The 20,175-nt window shown below is 40.8% G+C and overlaps 1 non-coding gene across 1 annotated transcript; it reads left to right on the forward strand.

Annotated features, from left to right (window-relative positions):
- Positions 1-369: 369 nt before the first annotated feature.
- Positions 370-484, forward strand: LOC136762336 (U5 spliceosomal RNA). The gene has a single exon (XR_010820539.1). It is a non-coding gene; the product is annotated as a U5 spliceosomal RNA (small nuclear RNA).
- Positions 485-20,175: the final 19,691 nt, after the last annotated feature.

Here is a 20,175-nt window from a genome sequence, read left to right on the forward strand (position 1 = left end):
CTTCTGCAAAAATGGTGCCCTCACAGATGTGCGAGTTACATGACAGACAGACAGACAGACACTCACACACACTGTCACACCCACACACACACTTTCACAGAGAGACATGTACACACACACACACACACACACACACACACTATCACACAGAGACAGGCACACACACGTACAGACACACACACTAACTTTCACACAGAGACAGACACACACACACACACACACACACACACACACATACATACATACATATGGAAAAGAAACAATACTTTTATAAATCACAATAAGATGTAATAAAGTACAGAAAAACTAAATGTAAGAAAATGTGATCTTTAATACACACAAATATGTATGGCTGGTCGGATGCGTCTTGGACTCGGGTTCCTCTTCATTACGTATAACGCTTTTGCCTTTTGCTATAGCTTTCCGTGGAGGGGATCGTGGGTGAGTTTGTACCATTCTTGGGGGGCTCTGCCTTGTTGGGGCGGAGCTGTGATCCAGGTGAACAGCAGATCGGGCATAGGTGGGCATGTGGGCAGAGGAGTAGGAAGGCCGGTCAAGCAAATAAGCTTGCTAAGGTACGCAGCAGCAGCAAGCAGCCCCCCCATCCAGCCAGCCAGCCAGTCTGGCTGGCAGTGACTGAGTGGTTGACAGACGGCAAGCAACGGAATGTACGTGCTCTGTGATGTCATAGCAGTCAGCTGAGAGAGGCTCGTGATGTCATCGCTGAGCTGGCTGGCTGGCTGGCTCTGTGTGTGTGTGTGTCTGTGTCTGTCTGTTTTTCTGTTTGTCAGTCTGTCTGTCTGTCTGTCTCTCTCTCTCTCTCTCTCTCTCAATTCAATTCATTTGTATTGTCAAAGCAATTGGACATACATACATACATACATACATATATGTAGCGTAAGGTACACTTATACATTTCAATTAAAGAAGTGAATTCATAGTATCACCTTATCACGAATCCTGGAGTCTTGTAGAACTCAATTTCTGTAATAATTGGACGCAGACACCAATTCCAAAGATATAAATTGTCAAATTTATTTAAAAACAAAGACTAAATGTAGCACTACACTAATTATACAAAAGGGAAAAACTAATTAAAATTCAACTCTAGATCAACAAATCAAAGACAAATCACTTCCGTGACCAAATCAAAGACCATGGGATCCCATAGGATAACACACAAATCGTTAAACAAAAAAGGTTATAAACACATTGACTACAATACCGGTTAGTAATTCTAGGAATCACTAAGAAACAGTTGAAAGTGCTAAATTGCAGTTTCAGAAGATGAAAAAAAACTGTAACAGATGGGATATGTAGTACTTTATGCTCGAGTGGTCTATGCGATTACACCCTGTTGGTGTTATTAAGAACGCCAAGTACCAGAATGCAGAGCGGGACTGTTTTTTGTGCCGTGACTTGTCGGGGGAAAAAGGCGCAGAAAAAACGGACGAGAAGGTGAAGGTAGTATGGCGGTGATGCACGCGTTGGTGAAGTGGGAAAGCGGGGTCGACAAAGACTCTTACAGCGTGATTCCCACTGCTTGCTTTCGCAATTTTGATTTATTCAGCATTGCTGATGATGACGAAGAGACGACTCGAAACTTCAGAGCAGAGTGGAGAGACACGAACAAACCTCCAAAAGGTGGATGGCCTGTCCATGAAGCGCAGATCATTATGACTGGTAACAATGTTTATTTAAAAAAAAAAACATTAAAGTCTTTACATGCTATTTGATATATACAATCACAGTATATTTGAAATGAATGTTTAAGTTATTAATGTGTTGTACTTCTAACATACTCTTATAACATGGTAGGTGGTGGTGAGGGCGCTAAAACTCGTCATACTTGACTGGCATTTGTAAGAACGATTTATTGTGTGTTGTGCTTTACAATAAAATCCCCCAAATCACAAAATAAATTAAACCAGATATAATTTAACTTCAGTTTTGATTCAGTGTTGGCTGTTCATCTTAATTTGTATGGTCAAAGCACAGTATTTTTATGACAAATAAATATAATCCCCAAATATCTGTGGACATAATGCAGGGTTTTATTTATTTTATTTTTATTTTAGGAAAAGAAGGCAAACTAAGAAGAAAACTTAATGACCTAACAAAAATGCCCTCTCCTAAAATGAAGAGAGTACCTAAACCAAACAAAAAACTTCAAATTTCAGATGATAGTGACCTTGATGAACCACAGTTACCGGTGAGATAATTACTGCAAATATTAAATAAATGTATTGCAGGATTGTTTTTTTTTTAATCATTTTCATATATATATATATATATATATATATATTCATTTTAAACTCTTTTCCTCTCTGAATACAGCACAAAATAAGAAAGAAAACCGATGGAGCTTCAAGAATTAGATCCCGTCATATTCTACAGACATTTAAAGAGTCCAGTGAAGTTGAGCTACAGCAAAAAGTTAAGCAGCTCGAAAAGGAAAACACTTAAAAAGACTTAAAAATGAAAACCAATGTCTTCGAAACCGTATGGTTGATGGTAAGTTTTTTTATTTATAGCAAATAATTCCTTACCTTGATAAATGTTATTCTTCAGTAATTTAGATTCCAGAGTAATGTATTATAGTTGATCATACTGAAGTAATCTAGAACCACAATACAGACTCTTAATGTGCACTGTCTAATAGTTTAATAATACTGATTATTAAATAAAGTTTTTCAACATAACTTCATAATCCTACATTAATGACTATATGCATTACATTAGACCTGGTAATTCTTGTATTTTATCTTTTTTATATTTATCGTAGCTAATGTTAATGACCCACAAAAAGGTCAGTTTGCCAATAACATAGAGCAAGTCTCTCAAGTATAATTGCAGGCATTGATGGTTTTGTTTTCACTTTGCATTAAATATATTACTAGAAATGATTATCATTTAATACTAAGGTTTTTTTCTCCAGAGATTCCAGACCTTTTGGACAATCTGAAAAAAATTGTAACAAAAGCCACATTTATCAGCAATGAAGACAAAAGTGTGTCACCATCAAGTGGTTCTGACAGCCCCACAGCAAATTGTTCTGAATCTGACAAAGAATCACCAAAACAGGTATAACACTCTTGGTCTACAATATTACAAAGACAAGGTAAAAATATATATATTGAAAACAAATATTGGTTGTAAACAATCTAATGATGCTACATTATCAGTTATATTCATAGTTATAGTTGATAATAAGAATGTAATTGAATTATGGGTGTCACAGATTCACTGACTTTATTATGTGTGTAAATTAATAAACTTAGAATTGAGACATACTGTGGTCTTTAATAACACATTTCTGTAACAAAATCACAGCCTTACTGATAATGTATTCCACTTAACATAATATAAGAATAGTTTGGGGATAAACTTGTTTTTTATTTACCATTGTCTTTTAGGTGGAAATATTCCCAGGCACTGGAGTTTACATTGACAAACTGTCCTGGATCCTTGCAGAGAGGTGCAGCACGAATACGTCATATGCAAGAACCCTGACGGTTGCTGTCTTTGACTTTCCAACATTATTAAAGAGCAATCTTCGTGGTGGTGGCAGCAAGAGAGATCCAACTTCGGAGAAAAAGACACCTCTGGATCGCTTAAAGGTGGAAGCCATATATGGTATGTAAATGCTGTTGTACAAAATTTCTAACTCTCCTTTTTAACTGTATAGAACACAAAGGGTTAGCATTTGAAATGTTCCTTTGGCCTTTGTTTTAGTTTCAGAGACTAGAGTTAATTTATTAATAAATAATAATACCTTACATGTAGCAGCTGGAAAGATCCCGAAGTGCTCTACAGACTCACTTCACCCACCACCCTCTGGGGTGCAGCCATTTTGTACCAGCAGATTACTACACAGCAGTAAAGGTGGAGTCATAACAAATTTGTTAGACCTGATTGAGGGAAGCCTGACTTAGAATTCAGCCACGTCACTCTTTCAACAACACCTTGTAAATCACCTTGGATTAATGCTTCAGACATATTAATACATAATAATAATGAATAGTGCCATGGGATCCTTGACAATATAAACTTTCATGTCTCATTTAAATTTGACTTTTGAGCAAATACTTCACATTTCAGTCCAGTTGTGCCACATCAATGTAATGCTTAAGCAAGGTATTAATGGAGAAAAGACTGCCTTTGCATAGCTGCTTCGCCAAGTACAGATTTTACTATGAACTAGTGTAAGACAAGTTTAAGAGCATACACCAAAACGTTTAAATACACCCACACACAAAAATGTTGATTTACTGTGGCAATATGTAACTAATGAACCCTTCTCAAAGATATGTGGTATGTTTATTAAAAGATTTTTATATATCTATGTGCAAGTCATTAAATCTATGTGATACATGTTTTTTAGGGGCTACCTTGAAAAAATTGCCCAGTAACCCAAAGAGTGTAATTGGTGGTGCAATTAACAGCAAGATAAATGAACTACGACACAGAATGAAACCAGAGTGAAGATTTGAAGAACCAGATCTGTATTTTTTGTTTTGTTTTCAACAGGGTTGGGGTCAATTCCAATTCAATTTTTAATTCCCTTTTCAATTCAATTCCAATAAAGAATATTCTGTGAATGCAAAAAGTAATTGCAATTTTGAATTGATTTGTAGGAGGAATTGGAATTGAAAAACAGGAATTGACCCCAACCATGGTTTTCAGTGAGTGTTGTACAAATTGATAGGTCAGGGTTTCTGTAAAAACTTAATAGAGGCCAGCAGGCGTGCACGATCTGGGAAAAACTGCTCCACTACAACAGACCTCTTTCCCTTCGTTTTCTCTAAAAACCTCCTGATATCCTTCACTGCAGCTCTGACTCACCGAGGACGAGGAGGCGAGAGAGGAATCCGTGAAGCCGCCCTCACTGTCACTCCGAGCCGCGATGCTCCAGCGTGTAGCCGGACCTTTCCCCACCAAGCCGCTCGCTACCCCAGCTTCACTACTGTGCCACCACTTCTTTTACTGCCACTATTTACCAACACCGTCCGTGCTCCCTCCCAGCACCTTCTTAGTGCGTTTTTTCCACCCGGCGCCTCGGCTTGTACCGCCGAGCCTGGCCCTGCCTCCTCCTCGGCTACACCCTGTGTGTCTGTCCGCCCGTCTGCTGGCTGCTGAGGTTGTTCCTCGTCACTAACCAGCGCCCCGTGCACCGCCTCAACACCATCTCCCCCCGGCGTCTCGGTCGTCACTATCCCCCGCTGCCTCGACCCCGTCCCCCAGCTGTGCGTCATCGCCTCCGGGCAGCTCTTCCCCCGTCACGGCATCAGTGGTACCATCGGTCCGACCGGCGACTGTCTCCTCCGCCGGGGCTCGATCTCTGTCTGCCCGCTGCATCTGTGGCTGCGGGCCGGTGTCTCTATTCCTCCCCGCGTCGCCCCGCTCCTCCTCCCGCTCCCTGTCCTGCTCGGGACAGTTCCTCACGACATGCCCCTCGCTCCCACACCTGAAACACTTCATGGACTCCGAAGTAGCGAACACGACGTAGTCGGTATTGTCGATCTTAAATTTAAAAATGACATTAAGATCCTCATTGATGTTATTGAGGATCATATACAGCTGCCTTCGGAAGGACACGACGTGTTTCAGTTGCGGGGCTTTGCAGCCCAGCGGGACCCTCTTAATGCCGGACATCAGCTGCCCGAGCCGGTGCGGATGAACGGAGGGACGTTAGACAGCGTTACCTTCCGGGCAGGAGCAGCGAGCGGCAACACCGGGGTGAAAGTGTCGTCTAACACTGTGCCATTAGCCACTAGCTGATTGAGCAGATCAGTGGTTTTTAAGAAGATAACAATGGCAGCAGACTTGATATTTTCACACCCTGCTACCTCCCCAACCGCTAACACACACTGCTCTAGGGGGCAGAACTGCACCGGAGCGATCTTGACTCCATGGCGTCGGGTCAGTTTTTCAAAAGACGCATTCAGGGGGTCCGACCCCCCGACCCGGGAAGAACTACCGGTACTCCCCCCTCCCCTCCCCTGTTCCCCCACAATAAGAAAAGCACTGAAAACAGAAGACAAAATAAACAAACTGAAAAAAGTAAAGCAACAAAAAAACGCAGCCAAAGGACAGAGCTCTCAGCAGCACTCCCGCTCACTGCAGACCCCTCCCACACACTCCCAGCTGAGAGAGAGAGAGAGTTAGTGTCTGTCTGTCTCTCTCTCTCTCTCTCTGTAGATGCATCATAGGGAACATATGTAACAATCTCTCTTTTTGTTTACCAAAAATGAGAATGAACGTATTTCAAGTGGGTGTTGCCTTGGTTGGAAACGTTTTAAGATTATTTATGAAGTGTAAAGTGGATTTGTCTCAGTTCTCCGTAGTTTTCAATGTATGTGCCATTCAGTAGCGTTCATGTTACAGATGTGCCCTATGCAGTGGTAGGGTCAATAAAATGTCAGTAAAACTTTATTTTAGCAATTATGGAGGGGAAGAACTGCAAATAGCGGGTCCCCACTAATTATCTAACTTACCAACAACGTTTAAAATTAGGTCTTGCGAAGCTGCCAAATAATGCTGTATAATCGTATGTGTCTTCATACACCGGCTGCTATAGTCTGATAGCTTTGATTATATATACATATTTTCTCGTGAACCACAAATGCTATTTGCTTGATTTTTACAGAGTATGTTATAAATACCATTGTTATGAAGCCTGACAAATTGTATGCTGTAATTATGAATATTTTCAAATCATTTGTTTGTTTTTCCTAACATGTTACAAATGTTCCCTATGTGAAAGATGCATTATATCTTAATAACGTCTAAACAATTAAAGATATACAGATTATTATTTTCGGTAAAGTTATAACACATTGCTATTAACTATGTGTGTCAGTAAAAGTTTAAAAAATCCTAACAATTTTTTATTGATCCTGCAAAATAAGTGTTTAGGGAACATTTGTAACATAGTTAGGGTTAGCCACTGGGTAAGGGTTACATCTTCAGCAGTAAGTTTATTCATGTTAATTATTCTCATCAATGTTAAAGAACAATAAGTTCTATCATGTGTGTCGATAAAATGCTGATATTCCATAACGTTTGCTTGTGTATTCTGCAAAACACATATTTAGGGAACATTTGTAACATTAGGGTTACGATTTGCCATAGACGCGGAATGAGTTTGATTGTGATGTTAAATGGGGTTTAAAGACGCAGTCGCCTCGGTGCTGATTACTATTGCTGTGTTTCTCCACTTCTACTCCATGCTTGGGAACGCCCACATCCAGTGACGTCAAAACCGGTGGAAAAGCGGGCCGGTTCAAAAAAGATCAGCTGGATCCCAGGCCGAGCAGCAGCTCCGGCTCCAGCACCGGCACCATGTCGCTGGAAAAGCGCTAAGTGAGCTCACAGTGAGCTCAGTGTAATGTCTGCTCTGGTGAGCTCACAGTGTGACCTAGTCGTGAGTTCACGTCTTCACTGGGTAGTCCATGACAACTTAATTGACTCAATTCTTGGGCTTAATTGGTCAAAATGACCATTGGTTGAAGGTACTCAGGGACTGATGTGTAGAGAGACTTATTAAACCTGCAGGATTGTGGTTTTCCCAGAACAGAATTAACCAGTGTAGCGTTATGTTGGGTGTATTCTGATAAGAGCATTTTAGCTCTGAGCTGAAGCACTGATCTAAAGATCAAATTTATCAGATTTCCTTAACTCATCAGCATGTGAACTGGTTTACATCAAAGTGACAGTCTTGGGAGGATGGCACCGAGAATGGGCCAAATAGCTTGGAATCCCTGCTGTGAGATGTCTGGGGAAGGGGGCCTGTAGGAAATAAAAACTCTTTGAAATGGACGAGAGCCGAAATCCCGACACAGAGCTACGAACCCGTGCCAACCGGCATTTCCAAAAGATGGCATGGATTGACATCAGTCATAAATCAAGCCCCCCTCCAATAGGACACTGGGGGCTGAAGCCGAATCCAATCTCACAAACTAAAGAACCAATCACCTATTGATCTGACAGGCCTATAAAGGATAACGCACGGCATCTCTATCTCTCTCTCACCTAAACCAGTAACTCGCTGCCACAGCTGAACTTGTATCTCTGTTGCCAGAACCGGAACCAGAAACCAACTAAGTCTTTGCCAGCAACAGAAGGGTTAAACTGGGAGAAGGAGATTGAGCCGTAGGAAGAATTCTTTTAAAGGACTTTATTAAATAAAGAACTTTACAGACTGCGCTGCCCGCCTGTGCCCAGCCATCCAGCTGGACAATTGACTAAGTCGACTGAATACGAAAGTCATTTAAATAGCTATTTGAGTCTTAAGAAACTTGACCCTTGGAACGAACAGGGCCCTGCTTTCCTCAAAGACTTTGTCTTCAAGTTTGTGGTTAAAATACTTAATTTAATCCCTGTATTGTATGGAATAATAATAACAACTGTAAAACATAAGAGAAGGGCCTAATAATAAACACAATACACAATAGACTAGAACCCTTAGAATATAATAATACGAACATCTTCATGATTAGTATGATTGTACTTTGGATAATATATTAATGCAAGTTGATAACATATTTTACAGAAAATGGGTTTTAGGAATTGTGACCAAAAAACTAAAATAATTGCTTCAGGGACCACTGCTCCTTTTATCAAGACCAATGTATAGCCCACTTTTCTTTTAAATTATGTTTAAAACAAAATTGAAGAAGCAGTGGTTAGTTCTGAATCAAACATATTGACCCCCTCACTCAATCTGTAAGTCCTGCAGCAAACATTGGAATATGCATAGATATTTGCACAGACTGGTATAAATGTCCCTTATAACTAACCAAATGTCATTTTTGTTGTTTGAAAAGTGCCCAACATCTTACCAGTATGTCCTTTTAGTATGTCACAAAGGTTCCCTAAGGCACAGAAACTTAGAATACAGAGCAAACACAAGTTTCAACCATTGAAATACTTACTAATTTGATTGTTTCACGGACATCAATATCTGGACAATCATAAATATCAAGACTGGCCGTTTCTGGTGCACCTCCAAGCAGCACATGGATCATTGCAGGACTTCCGATATGGAGGGAATTAAGTGGTCAGGTTCTCCTTCAAATAACAATGTTTTATCAGTGATTCCTGAGGAGGGAGGAAATCAAATAAGAATACACATCAAATCACATATATATATATATACAGTGAGGGAAAAAAGTATTTGATCCCCTGCTGATTTAGTATGTTTGCCCACTCACAAAGAAATGATCAGTCTATAATTGTAATGGTAGGTGTATTTTAACAGTGAGAGACAGAATAACAACAAAAAAATCAAGAAAAACGCATTTCAAAAAAGTTATACATTGATTTGCATGTTAATGAGGGAAATAAGTATTTGACCCCTTCGACTTAGTACTTGGTGGCAAAACCCTTGTTGGCAATCACAGAGGTCAGACGTTTCTTGTAGTTGGCCACCAGGTTTGCACACATCTCAGGAGGGATTTTGTCCCACTCCTCTTTGCAGATCCTCTCCAAGTCATTAAGGTTTCGAGGCTGACGTTTGGCAACTCGAACCTTCAGCTCCCTCCACAGATTTTCTATGGGATTAAGGTCTGGAGACTGGCTCTCACCCAAGATTTGACGCTACATGGCCCCGTCAATCGTCCCTTTGATGTGGTGCAGTTGTCCTGTCCCCTTAGCAGAAAAACACCCCCAAAGCATAATGTTTCCACCTCCATGTTTGACGGTGGGGATGGTGTTCTTGGGGTCATAGGCAGCATTCCTCCTCCTCCAAACACGGCGAGTTGAGTTGATGCCAAAGAGCTCGATTTTGATCTCATCTGACCACAACACTTTCACCCAGTTCTCCTCTGAATCATTCAGATGTTCATTGGCAAACTTCAGACGGGCCTCTACATGTGCTTTCTTGAGCAGGGGGACCTTGCAGGCGCTGCAGGATTTCAGTCCTTCACTGCATAGTGTTACTAATTGTTTTCTTGGTGACTATGGTCCCAGCTGCCTTGAGATCATTAACAAGATCCTCCCATGTAGTTCTGGGCTGATTCCTCACCGTTCTCATGATCACTGAAACTCCACGAGGTGAGATCTTGCATGGAGCTCCAGACCGAGGGAGACTGACAGTTATTTTGTGTTTCTTCCATTTGCGAATAATCGCACCAACTGTTGTCACCTTCTCACCAAGCTGCTTGGTGATGGTCTTGTAGCCCATTCCAGCCTTGTGTAGGTCTACAATCTTGTCCCTGACATCCTTGGACAGCTCTTTGGCCATGGTGGAGAGTTTGGAATCTGATTGATTGATTGCTTCTGTGGACAGGTGTCTTTTATACAGGTAATGAGCTGAGATTAGGAGCACTCTCTTAAAGGGAGTGCTCCTAATCTCAGCTCGTTACCTGTATAAAAGGGGACAATATTAGGTATAGATATCCTTAGAGAAGCCGGCACACTAGTGGATGCTAATAATAATTGCATAATATGGACCAATACACACGGGAATAAAAAGAATACACAAAGATACGCAACAAATTGTGCTAGTATCTCACTCACACCGTCAACACCTCATATATGGCCAGACACACCACTTGGACACGTATGTCAGGAATTTCCTGATGTTTGGGCAACACATAAACTAGATTGTGGTCTGGCACAAATTGAACCTATAGTAATCCCAGGTCCAGTACACAAAGCACATAAACAGTATCCTATTAAACCAGAAGCTTTTACAGCAGTTCAGACAATTATTCAAACATTGCAAAATGAAGGAATAATACGCGAAACGCATTCAACCACTAATTCTCCAATCTGGCCAGTGGCAAAACCAGACGGCTCATGGTGACTCACAATTGATTACACACAATTGAATAAAGTTACACCCCGGTTACACCCGATTGTAGCCAATCCCAACACTATATTAAATGATTTGAAACCTGAACACTCTATTTTTACCGTCCTGGATATTAGCAATGGATTTTGGAGCCTGCCACTCCACTCTGAATCCCAAGATAAATTTGCGTTTACTGTATGTGACAAACAGTACACATGGACTAGAGTGCCACAGGGATTTCACAACAGTCCGACACTCTTTCACCAGGCAATGGCCAAGACCTTAGAAGGAATGGATCTGACACCCTGGAATAGTTTAATCATCCAGTACGTGGATGATCTTTTGATTGCGTCTCCTGATGAGTCCTCGGTGTCTTACAAAAGGCAGGATTTAAAGCAAGCCCTAAGAAAGCACAAATAGGCTTAACTAAGGTTCAATATCTCAGACACAACATTTCACAAGGACAAAAATCTATGACGCATAATAGGCAAGAAGCCATTCTAAATATGCCAAAACCACATAATGTTAGGGCTGTGCGTAAAGTTATGGGGCTCCTTAATGATTGCCGCACTTTCATCCCTAATTTCACACAAGCCACAGGTCCGATACAGGCGTTAATCAAAGGGAGCCCGGCTCCCTTGGACCCCATAGACTGGGGACATGAACAGGAAATAGCCTATCGTGTAATAAAACAGGCTCTCAGCAATGCCCCCGCCCTCGGGTTACCAGATCATACTAAACCATTTCACCTCTACTGTTCCCAAGATGGGATCTATTATACAGCAGTTCCGACACGTCCCGTCGCCTATTACTCCACAAAGCAACCTACGGTAGCAGCAGGCATGCATCGCTGTATGGCAGCAGTAGACTGCGCCTCTTGGGCAGTGCAGGCATGCGATTCGATTGTAATGAACACACAGTTGATTCTGCACACAGGACACACGTTAGTTGAATTATTACACACCGGCAAATTGCGTTCAGTCTCCGATAGTAGACGAGCTAGATGGGAAGCTGTTTTGCTCCCCAGAGATAAATCCATACAAATAATAAAAGACACACGAGTAAACCCAGCAGATGGGATGTTAGGGGAGGGAGAAGAGCATACATGCTCTGAGCTGGTTCTCCAGGAGGACCACAGTCGCTTCCTAGAAAACCCCCTCACAGACCCTGACTTGGAACTATATGTTGATGGATCCAGGAAAATAAAAGATGGAATTCCCCACACTGGGTGGGCGGTGGTATTGGATGATAGCACCGTCGTAAAAACAGGATCCCTGCCAGGACACTGTTCAGCCCATGTGGCAGAACTCGTGGCGCTGACTGAGTCATTAAAAATAGCGAAAGACATTAAAGTTAACATTTTCACTGACAGTCACTATGCATTTGGAGTAGTACACGACTATATGGCAACCTGGGAACGTAGAGGGTTTATAACAACAGCAGGAGAAGTAATCAAAAATTATGAGTATGTCCTTAGTTGAATCATGGACAGATAACAAATGTATCCAAATGACACGCACCTATGCAAATGCCCTTAATAAAACAAAATGTTGGGTTTGTTCCCACATTCCACACGACACTAAGAAAGGGGTTCCAATGATCCCCATTCCAATTCCAGGATTTTCTGATTATTCACAACTTAGAGTTGCCTCTAATGTACGGTATGCATATGATTATGCCTTAGGCATCACAGGAGAATGGTACTTTAGACCGAAGATGGATCAGAATAATCAAAGCAACTACAAAGATACACCAGTCCTCCGGAGGAAAAACCCTCTGGGGATGGCTTGCTGATACCTTTGGTAATCTGGGTATGATTGTGTTACATGGATTGATATCGGTAGTTACTATTCTGCTATGTCTGTATGTTTCTTTTTTATGTCTTAAATACACTGTTCAAAGAGCATCTCAACAACTTTGTAAACCTCATAATGTATCTACTATGGTTACAGCTGCAATTAAAACACCCTCGTTGGCAGACTTTCTCTAAATTTCTACTAAACGACACCGTCCCTCACTCGGGAGGAGCAAAACTCACACACCCATTGACACAAATCTTATTCTATCCCCTTGGTTCTGGAGGCTCCATGTGACTGAGGACAAATGGATTTAGTATCAAAGGCAATAAACCTCATGACTCAAGGAAAACCAAAGGATGCATTGGAAAGATACTATTACAAAGGTCACTCTGCTCCATGAGACACCTTCAGGACATTCTGTACATTCACATTTAGGGACACACACTTATCGCTCTCCCAGACAGCAGGGACACCCTTACACTCGCCGTACACACATATACACCCCACGGGGAAGGGTTGGGATGAAGGAGCTGAAAACGCAGCGTCAAATCTTCCTAACCCCTAAGGGGATTTGCTTGTAACTGACAAACATAACTTTTTGGCTTCTTTCTGCTTTGCTCTATTGCCAAACAGCAGAGAATGAAGACTCTGTATAGGAAGTTGAAGAAAGTGTTTTGTGATAATTATATAATGTTTTATATTAATACTAGCATTAGAAGTAGTTTGTATACAGACTGAGCAGATTAGATTTAGCAGCACAAGTAAAGGGTCAACAAGGTTGATTTGTTAGAAACTCCTGTCAGAAATGAAAGATCACCCAGTGCCGAAATAGCCTACAGATGTCTGCTGAGAATTTGTTTATGACTTAATCGTTTCTCCAGATAGGCAGGAATTGTTTCTGTTAACGAGCGATTGACACTAGGTAAATGACGACCGTGGGATCGCATCTTCCTAGTGCACATCAAAGACGGACATCTGCTTTGGATCCATCACCTCTTCACGGGAGGACAGATCATAAAACGGACCCGGACCTGTATCTTCTGATTGGATGAACGGCCATAAGATGTTACGTCATTTTCCTATAAAGCTGCACTCATGTTGGTAAACATTAAGTTCTCACTGAAGGAATTATTCCTGACGTGGGGCTTCCGAGCGGCTCGATTAAAGTTCTATTTGCTTTATCTCCACGATTTCTCCACTTATTTCCCACACGGTTCTACACCATATAATCACAGTTTAAACGATATTAAATCAAATCGCAGCCAATCAGCTTTTCTTCATTTTGAAATCATTTAATGAGAGCATTACATTTATTTTGGTAAGACTAAATTAGAATGCATATTTCCTGTAACCAACTAAACACATTTATACATTTTGCTACAAGTAAGACTTTAAAAATAGATCATGTAGTACTGTATACCCGCTGCTACAGCCATCACTGTGATTCTCTCTCCGTCACAAAAGAGGCACGTCATCAGGGGCCCAGTTGATAAGGACAGTACAGGAACCTAAAACATGCACTGCAGCAGTCACATGATTCACAGCAAAAAAAATGTTACAATACAGCTTCATGTGAAACCCTCAAAACCCAGCACAGAAGACTGGTGAATAATCATGTACTGGCACTAGGAAACACATGAAAACGAAAAACAATAAGCTCGTACCTTATCCATATTAAGATCTCTTTGTAGTGGCCTTACATAGATCATGGCAGAGCCAATGTGGATTTCTGGGTCCCTTCAATATTTCATGAGTACCCCTCATCAGGGCAAGGAATAACATCCAAGATCCTGAAATCTTCATGAGTTCAAATCCAGCCCCTCACCCAGTTTAGGATACGATTCCAAGAACTGATTTCTGAATCCTTCACAACTGCGCTCACATCCTGACATGAAATACAACTCAAATGTGAATCTAATGAACATCTTACTCACTAATAGACAACCTTGGATTCACAATAGGTTTCTATTCTTTTCATTTGTATAGCATGTGCACGTAGAACAAGCGAATGGATCACAAACGGGCAAATATTCCCGATCTGAATTCCACACATTTCATTAGGAGAGGCATCTGAAAGGATTTGGGGAGCTTTCAAATTGTAATAGTTGATGATATTTCAGTAGCACAGGACAGTGCTTTAATAAAACGTCTAAAATATCCAAGGTACATATAACATTACATGTCACTCATATAGCTGTCTTGTTTTCCCAATGTTTCTTGTGCTGTGCAGTATATGTACAACTAAATAACACTTTATAAGATCTGTCTTCTAGTTGTTTTACGGTGCTGCTCCGGTGGCGCTGCGGGTTAAACGCCCAGAGCATCAGAGCGGCGGCGTCGGAGCAGCACTGGGCCCCCAAACAGCGCGGCTCTAAACCTACATAGAGCCAAACATTTTAACCTTTTGACTTGTCCATTATAACCCCAATTAAATCATTAATATCATATAGAACTCTTTTAATAATCATTATTATAATTATAATTATAATTATAATCATCGCTTCACTGCACCGGCTCTTTTCATGCTGTATTACAGCAGTGCTCTGTTCACACAATCTCTCTCTCTCTCTCTCAATTCAATTCAATTCAAGGGTGCTTTATTAGCATGACAAACAGTTTCGTAGTGTTGCCAAAGCAGTTAATATTATATACATAAATTGAAAAATAATAAAAGGTAAGAAAAATAATGTATAAATAAAATCTTAATAGACATGTACATTTACTTTATTTATACTTAACAAGTTTACAGCTGGTGCTCCTGTATGTTTTCACAGTGAGCCCCTCAGGCTGTGGCAGGCGGCTACATATTGGGCGGCCAGGGGGGCAGTGTGTCCCTCCCCCAGGAGGATAGCTATTTGTTTTTCATGTATCAATTCAGAAAATGATTTTACAATATTTATGAATTTATTAAAGAATGTGTCCCTTATTTTGGCATATTTATTGCAGTGGAGGAGGAAGTGCATCTCTGTCTGGACCTCTCCTGTCTCGCAGTGACCACAGCGCCGCTCCTCTCTGGGCAGCCAGCTCTGCCTGTGTCGGCCTGTCTCTATGGCCAGGCTGTGGTCACTGAGCCTGTACTTGGTCAGGATGCGTCTCTGCTTCGTATCTCTGACAGTGAAGAGATACTCTGTCAGGGTGTTTTCTCTGTTTAGGGCCCGATAGCAATCCAGTTTACTTTGGGAATTTGGTTTCATTGTTCCAATGTTCCAGATAGGAGGTTTTGATTATCTTTATGATTTGGTTGACTCTAATTGGGGGCAGGTAAGCAGTGCTGACCTGAAGCTGGTCTCTGTTCGCAGTATTAGCGGGGGTCAGTGCCGTGAGCTTCAGGGCCAGCTGACTCAGGGGACTCTTTTCAGGGCTGAACTCTTGGGTTTGGAGGACCTTGTACTGCAGTGAGTCTGACTCACTTTTCTTCAGGTGCACCAGAATTGCAGTGCTCTTTTCTTTATATTAATGAGAGTTGGGTAGCGGCCTTATTCTGCCCTGCATGCGTGGTTTGGTGTGTTCTTCTTCTGATTGTGTAGAAAGCTCTTCTTGTTTTGTCTTTGAGTGCCTTCATTGCCAGGTTAAAGTCAGGGGTGCTGAGGACCATGTTGAACAATTTAAGCTCAGCCTCCTGCAGTTGTGCGCTGCTGTGTTTGAGCATCTCAGTGCTGATGCTGTCCGGGATGCAGGCTTTTCTGGGTGGAAGTGCCTGGAGCTTTTTAGATATTTCCTGTAGGGTGATTGGAGCATCAGTTGGGTTTTGATTATTTTTAATTGATTGTTCGAGTAATTTCAGTTTTTCCCTGGGTTCAATTTGTTTGTGTGTCAGATCATTTTGTTGGATATCTTTATAAAGCTTTTCAAAGTATTTTTTCCAAATGGTTCCATTTTGTATTGCCAATTCTTGTTGTTTTGTTGAATTTAAATTGTTCCACATTTCCCAGAACTGGATGTTTTTGATTGGATAGGTGCCTTAAATTTGTTCGTATTGATTTACACTCATCATCAAACCATGTCTGTGTGTGTGTGTGATTCTGGTTTATCTTTTTCTTTGTCTTTTTAAGATTTGCCATTGTGGCTGCAATTTGAAATATTTGATTGATATCATTTATGGCCAGATTTAGTCCTGAGATGTCAGGCTGATACTGTGAGGTGAGGAAAGAGATGATGATGTTGGTTATTTCTGTAGAACTGATTGCTTTGTTAAATTCCTCTGTGCTGTTTGGAGCCCATCTGTATGTTTAATTAAGGTTGTACAGCTTACCGGGCTGTGTCTGTGTGTTGCTGGCCTGACTTCTGCTTTTCAGAATCGATTTGCAATGGTCATTTTGACCAATTAAGCCCAAGAATTGAGTCAATTAAGTTGTCAAGGACTACCCAGTGAAGACGTGAACTCACGACTAGGTCACACTGTGAGCTCACCAGAGCAGACATTACACTGAGCTCACTGTGAGCTCACTTAGCGCTTTTCCAGCGACATGGTGCCGGTGCTGGAGCCGGAGCTGCTGCTCGGCCTGGGATCCAGCTGATCTTTTTTGAACCGGCCCGCTTTTCCACCGGTTTTGACGTCACTGGATGTGGGCGTTCCCAAGCATGGAGTAGAAGTGGAGAAACACAGCAATAGTAATCAGCACTGAGGCGACTGCGTCTTTAAACCCCATTTAACATCACAATCAAACTCATTCCACGTCTATGGCAAATCGTAACCCTAATGTTACAAATGTTCCCTAAATATGTGTTTTGCAGAATACACAAGCAAACGTTATGGAATATCAGCATTTTATCGACACACATGATAGAACTTATTGTTCTTTAACATTGATGAGAATAATTAACATGAATAAACTTACTGCTGAAGATGTAACCCTTACCCAGTGGCTAACCCTAACTATGTTACAAATGTTCCCTAAACACTTATTTTGCAGGATCAATAAAAAATTGTTAGGATTTTTTAAACTTTTACTGACACACATAGTTAATAGCAATGTGTTATAACTTTACCGAAAATAATAATCTGTATATCTTTAATTGTTTAGACGTTATTAAGATATAATGCATCTTTCACATAGGGAACATTTGTAACATGTTAGGAAAAACAAACAAATGATTTGAAAATATTCATAATCATACAATTTGTCAGGCTTCATAAGAATGGTATTTATAACATACTCTGTAAAAATCAAGCAAATAGCATTTGTGGTTCACGAGAAAATATATATATATAATCAAAGCTATCAGACTATAGCAGCCGGTGTATGAAGACACATACGATTATACAGCATTATTTGGCAGCTTCGCAAGACCTAATTTGAAACGTTGTTGGTAAGTTAGATAATTAGTGGGGACCCTCTATTTGCAGTTCTTCCCCTCCATAATTGCTAAAATAAAGTTTTACTGACATTTTATTGACCCTACCACTGCATAGGGCACATCTGTAACATGAACGCTACTGAATGGCACATACATTGAAAACTACGGAGAACTGAGACAAATCCACTTTACACTTCGTAAATAATCTTAAAACGTTTCCAACCAAGGCAACACCCACTTGAAATACGTTCACTCTCATTTTTGGTAAACAAAAAGAGAGACTGTTACATATGTTCCCTATGATGCATCTACAGAGAGAGAGAGAGAGAGAGAGAGAGAGAGAGAGAGAGAGGTGCTAAGGCACATTTGTAACATAAATTAGGGAACATTTGAAACATGCTTAGGGAACATTCATAAGAACATAAGAACATAAGAACATAAGAACATAAGAAAGTTTACAAACGAGAGGAGGCCATTCGACCCATCATGCTCGTTTGGTGTCCATTAATATCTAAGTGATCCATGGATCCTATCCAGTCTATTTTTAAATGTTCCCAAACTTTCAGCTTCTACCACTTTCCATCTTGAATGCCTTGAAGCCCAATTTCCATTTGTGTCCCCTGGTTCGTGTGTCCCTGCTGATCTGGAAAAGCTCCTCTGGTTTGAGGAACCTTTCATGATTTTGAAGACTTGGATCAAGTCCCCACGTAATCTCCTCTGTTCCAGGGTGAAAAGGTTCAGTTCCCTCAGTCTCTCCGAGTAGGACTTTCCCTTCAGACCTGGAATAAGTCTGGTTGCTCTCCTCTGAACTGCCTCTAAAGCAGCAATATCCTTCTTGAAGTGTGGTGCCCAGAACTGTACACAGTATTCCAGATGAGGTCTAGCGCATTGTACAGTCTTAACATTACTTCCCTTGTTTTAAATTCTACACTTTTGACGATATACCCTAGCATTCTGTATGCCTTTTGTATTGCTTCCCCACATTGTTTCGATGGAGAAAGTGAATCCACATAGATTCCTAGGTCTTTCTCATGCATTACTTCATCTAGATCTGTACCTCCCATAGTGTAATTATAGTGGACATTTTTGTTTCCTGCATGTATTACCTTGCACTTGTCCACATTGAATTTCATTTGCCAGGTGTCAGCCCACAACTGAATTTATCTAAGTTCCTCTGAATAGCATGTGCTGCCAAGATTGTATCTGCTAAGCCACCTATTTTAGTATCATCTGCAAATTTGACAAGGTTGCTAAGTATCCCAGAGTCCAGATCATTAATATAGATTAGAAAAAGCAAAGGCCCTAGTACTGATCCCTGTGGAACTCCACTAACAACCTCACTCCAGTTAGAAGTGACTCCTCTAATCTGTTTCCTATACATCAACCAGTTCATAATCCATCTACTTACATGACCCTGAATGCCTACAGCTTCCAATTTGAGGATCAGTCTTTGGTGTGGAACCTTATCAAAAGCTTTTTGGAAATCTAAGTATATCATATCATATGCTTTCACGTGATCTACAGCTGCAGTTGCATGTTCAAAAAAATTTATTAAGTTAGTAAGACATGATCTGCCTCGTCTAAACCCATGTTGACTATCTCCAAGAATATGTTTTTCATTGAGATGCTCCTCTATTTTCTCCACTTTCTTGTGGATTGGTATGAAATTTGCTGTCTTCCAGTCAGTGGGAACATCCCCTGTTCTAAATGTCATTTGGAATAATCGAGTTAGCGGCCTATACATAATTTCCATCATTTCTTTAAGTACTGTTGGAAATATCCCATCTGGCCCAGGTGATTTGTTTGATTTTAATTCTGCTAGTCCCTTTAGTACCTCCTCCTTATTTATCCTCATCTCTCTTAGGGTTTGACTGGACTGATTGTCAACCTGTGGCATGTCATCTGTTTTTTCTTTTGTAAAAACCTCTGTGAAATACTCATTTAGAATATTTGCCACATCTTGTTCGTTTTCCAAGATACCTCCATTTTTGCCCTTTATCTGTTTCACCTCCTCCTTAATTGACCGCTTGCTGTTGTAATTTTGAAAAAAGCTCATTGCATTGGTTGTAGCTCCAAGAGCTATGTTTCTTTCTATTTCCCTCTTTGCTTTCCTGATCCCTTTCTTAAGATCTCTTTGCAGCTCAACATATTCTATGTATTTTGTTTCATCACCATCCCTTTTGTATGTGCTATACAACATTTTCTTCCTCTTTATATTTTTTTGCATGCCTCTGGTTTGTATGTATGTATGTATGTATGTATGTATGTATGTATGTATGT

Source organism: Amia ocellicauda, chromosome 10 (assembly GCF_036373705.1).
Source record: "Amia ocellicauda isolate fAmiCal2 chromosome 10, fAmiCal2.hap1, whole genome shotgun sequence".
NCBI lineage: Eukaryota > Metazoa > Chordata > Actinopteri > Amiiformes > Amiidae > Amia > Amia ocellicauda.